This window comes from Apodemus sylvaticus, chromosome 2 (genome assembly GCF_947179515.1).
Source record: "Apodemus sylvaticus chromosome 2, mApoSyl1.1, whole genome shotgun sequence".
Classification (NCBI taxonomy): Eukaryota; Metazoa; Chordata; class Mammalia; order Rodentia; family Muridae; genus Apodemus; species Apodemus sylvaticus.
Window position 1 is genome coordinate 120,412,204 of NC_067473.1, and position 4,265 is coordinate 120,416,468.

Here is a 4,265-nt window from a genome sequence, read left to right on the forward strand (position 1 = left end):
GTTAGTACCTGTTAACAGAGAGCTCTGGAGTCTGTCAACATGGAAACCAAGTCTCTGTTACATAATGATGAAGCCAGGAATAGATCTGCAGCCTGTCAGAGACACCATTACTTATCTGTCAGCTGGAGATGGCAGTGCTTACTTCCCAGGGTGTTGTAGGATTAAGGAAATAATAGACAGTACATACTTTGTTCCAAGTGAGTTCTTCATAAGTAATTCTATGGAGGTCTGACTTTGTGTAGCCTCACCAGAAGACACCATCTTTGTACCTGACCCATGGTAGGCACTACAAATGTTATCTCTGAGTACCAGTGACTGTTGTCACTGTAGACAAAGCTGTGATGAGAAATATCAGCTACTTTGATGAGAAAGCTGCAGAGCATAAAAACTACATTTCCCAATACCCTTTGCTGGTTAGAGGGGGCATGAATGATCTGGGCAGTGCTAAGTAGGCTGAAGCCACTGAGCAGTTGCTTCTTTTCATTTTCCCATCCTTAGAATTACTATTGATGTTTTTGTACTTGTAGTGGTTAAATTCCATTCCATTTTGTTGACATGTGACCCTTTGTCAGGCAGTGTGACTTATTAAAAATAAATACAGTATATGTTACATATTTTTGCTAGCTTTTCTCCTCCCATCACCCTAGGTTTGAGCTACTTATTTTAGTAAAATTCCTAAAACTGGTGCTGTTCAAGTATACACCATGACTTTTCTGGGTCTAGAATGTGTGTTTAGAATTGACATATTACTGTGAATTAGTCTATTAAACCATCAAGTGACACACATACTGTCATCTATGTGAAAACACACATGGCAGGATTTGATAACTCACTTCTGGTGCAAAAGCATATTTCAAGCTCATGTCTTTATGGCATCAACCAATACCAAGGAATCACATGTCTTGTCTGCTATTTACATTCAGACTTTAGCAGTCATAGGAAACTCCATTCAGGAGACATAACACTGGAGTTGTCTTTGCAGCTGAGTGCCAGAGTTGAGCATGATGCTGGCAGTATTTCCAGCAAGAGCTTTGCTTTCTCAGGAGAGAAAAAGATTCATACGAGCAAAGAGTGGTGTTTAAATATGTATATGGTACAAGAGTGTCACAATGTTTTATTATTGAAAATTACATTCTGGTGTATTTATGTTCTCATCTGTTTTTATATAGGGGGAATAATTAAATGTGTGTGTGTGTGTGTGTGTGTGTGTGTGTGTGTGTGTGTGTGTGGCATGTGCATTCATGTCTGTGAATATAGGCACCTATGCATCATGGCATGCATGTAGAGGTCAGGTTTCAACCTATTACACTGGCCCTGACTGTCCAATTTATTTCTGTTGTGTCTCTTTATTCTCTACTATGTGGTCCATGTTATGTAACACAGAGATTCTGGGAATTCACCATCAATTTGCCCATAAGAACTCTGGGGGTAAAAGACGGTATCATTGTCTAGTGATATGTGGCTGCTGGGTATATGGACTCAAGTTTTATTGTGCATTGAGTACTTTATCTGCTGAATCCCAGGAGCACTACAGATGATGCTGGAATATCTGTATAAGATAATATGTCTTTATTATCAGGGAGTACCAAAACCATACTAAAATGGCATTTGAAAATTTTAGCTACTCAATAAGTACTAGTGGGTAAATACACATCATATAGTCCATAAATACACAGATGACACTTGTTGAATTAAGTCTGTCTATCAATCAAAAACAAAATTGCCTTTTTCTTGAAGCTAAAAATGGCATTGCATTTTGTGTGTCTGTGTCTAACTATATTGCCACGCTTTATCAGTCAAGCCACATAAAACTTAGTTTTCCTCTCATTGAGTTCTTGTATTTTACACAGCAAGTTCATGGTTTGTCTATGTTCCACAGTTGCTGAAAATAACTAAGTGCGAGACAACCAAGCTGAAGCCAGAAATTATCTAATTGTATGGAAACAATAAGCACAGAGGACATCCAAAAGCTGAGGTCCAAGTTAATTTTTAGAAAGATTTTTATGTACCCTGTATTCCCTGCTTTAGCAGTCTAGAGTGACTTATGTATGATTGATTTATTAAACTTCTTAGTAGAGTTTACCCAAATGTTAAATAAGCAGTAAATTTTCCCTAAATAATAGATTTTTAACAGAAGCTAATTACAATGCAGACTGAAGGAGGAGGAACAGGGTTTAAGGAGAGGTGTGTGATAGAGTCTTGAATCTCCAGGAGGCTACTAGCTACTGTGGTGTGGATATTTCCTGTTTTTCAGAGCTCCATCCCGCAGCACTCTGTGCTTGAACTGCATTGCCCTTAAAGATTGAACACTATGCCACACCATGCAGAGGCTGTGTTTTTGTCATATGTTTTGTTAATTCTAGACTGTTGTTTCCATTTTAAATTCTGAGAATTTTAAATTCTCTTATTCTTAATATTGCTGGACAAGTCACTATATGCTTTTTGCACATAGTTCTGCTTTGAAGGTTATGTGTGTAATAATTCTTTTTCTTCCTGGATCATAGCACTACTTTTGGTAAGAAATGGTTCTCTATTTTTCCAAAACACATAACAGAAAACTGAAACTGAAATATCAAACATATTTGAAGTGGTCATACATTTACAAACAGTGTGGGATATCTAAGGCCTAGATGGGCAAGAAGTACCTTACAGGGCCACCTTTCTTAAGAAATAAAATAAAAACTAAAATAAAATTTAAAATGCCCTTGTCATATCTCAAAGTGTATGTTGTTAAATCTTCTGTTACATGATTACCATTATGTTGGATAAAATAAATCATTTTATATGAACAACTTCATATTTCATATATGGTGAAGTACATTGACAGGACACGGTGACTGACAGTTCTGATGCCAGCACATTAGCTCCTCTTAAACGATCTTATCCATCAAAGAAGATTCAAACATTTATCACCTTCTCACACATGGACCTGAAAAAAGTTCACTATTTGTTTTTCAGTGCTTAAAAACATGAAAGGGCTGACTGTGGCATAGAAGTGGCTCACAAAGATTTGGATAGAGTAAGATGTTGGATCATTCAGGAACATAGTTCTTGAGCTGGAGACAATGCTGTCGAAGATGGACATCAGCACAAAGAAACTCATGAGCATCAGGATGGTCTGGGTGGCCCTTTGTTCTGGGGATGATTTTGGGGAAAGGCTGGTACCTTGAAGATGCTGGGCTTGTTTCCTGTGCCTGCACAAGAGAGATACCATGTACCAAGTCGAGAGGACCATGAGACAAATAAGAAAGACTTCCCTGATGACTATCAGTGTAGAAAACATGCTTTTCATGAGGTGACTCAAGGGTAGAATAGAGCAGGACTGAGTAACATAAATAAAGTTATTTGTGGTCAAATTTGGGTTGGCAATGATGGCTACCAAGAGGTGAGTGCTAATTAACATATAGAGCACACCCAGAAATAAAATGGCACATGAGATGTGATGGGGAGATTTGTGCTTGAACTTAGCTAAGCAGGAGCTTCTGGGACTGAGGATGATGGCCTGGAGGACACTCAACAGGCTTGTGATACAAAGAGAGAGACCTCTTAAAATTCTGTACAGGTAGACAAGGAATTTACATATGATGTCATCCCATCTTGTCCAAGAAATAAAAATGTCAGTGGCTATGAATCCTGCAACAAGTAGCATCAGTAGGTGAATTAGGGACAAGAGACCAATGGGCAGGTCAGTGAGTCTGGGCCTGTTCCCACGAATGAACTTGAGGATGTGGAAGAGAAGAAGGAAGCTGTTGCCCGAGATCCCAATGCCAATTTCTAAGAAAAAGATGTCACTTATTTTAGAATTTGTGTGTAGTTTGCTGTTCTTATTCATCATATGTGAGAACAGTGGCTGAGGAGAAAAGAAAAGAACCTCATTCATCACTCCATGGCAACTCTGCTCTCCTCATTATAATCCACTGAAGAGCTCAGCTCCACTTCACACCCCATTGACCATCTCACCTGTCCTAAGCTGAGCCATGGCTAGATACTATGTCTTATGGTGACTGCGTCAGTGTGTGAGCTCCTTTAATATTAAACTCTGGACACATCATAGAATATGTCTTTTCTTATTTAGCACGTGTGGGTTTTCCTAGAGCAGGACCAGCATCTTATTTGGCTTTCATCCACAACATCTTTGCTGCCAGCAACATCTCATTCAGAGTTTTACTATTTTGGATGAGTTTGAATGAGGAAGATTGTGTGAAAGAAACCAGTCCTTCCCAATGAAAGAGATCCTGTAGTTTGGGTATGCACTTATCCTATTA

General features: G+C 38.7%; 1 pseudogene; it reads right to left on the reverse strand.

The window, feature by feature from the left end:
* Window positions 1–2,898: 2,898 nt before the first annotated feature.
* LOC127677539 (vomeronasal type-1 receptor 51-like) lies at window positions 2,899–3,908 on the reverse strand (annotated as a pseudogene).
* Between the last annotated feature and the right edge of the window lie 357 nt (window positions 3,909–4,265).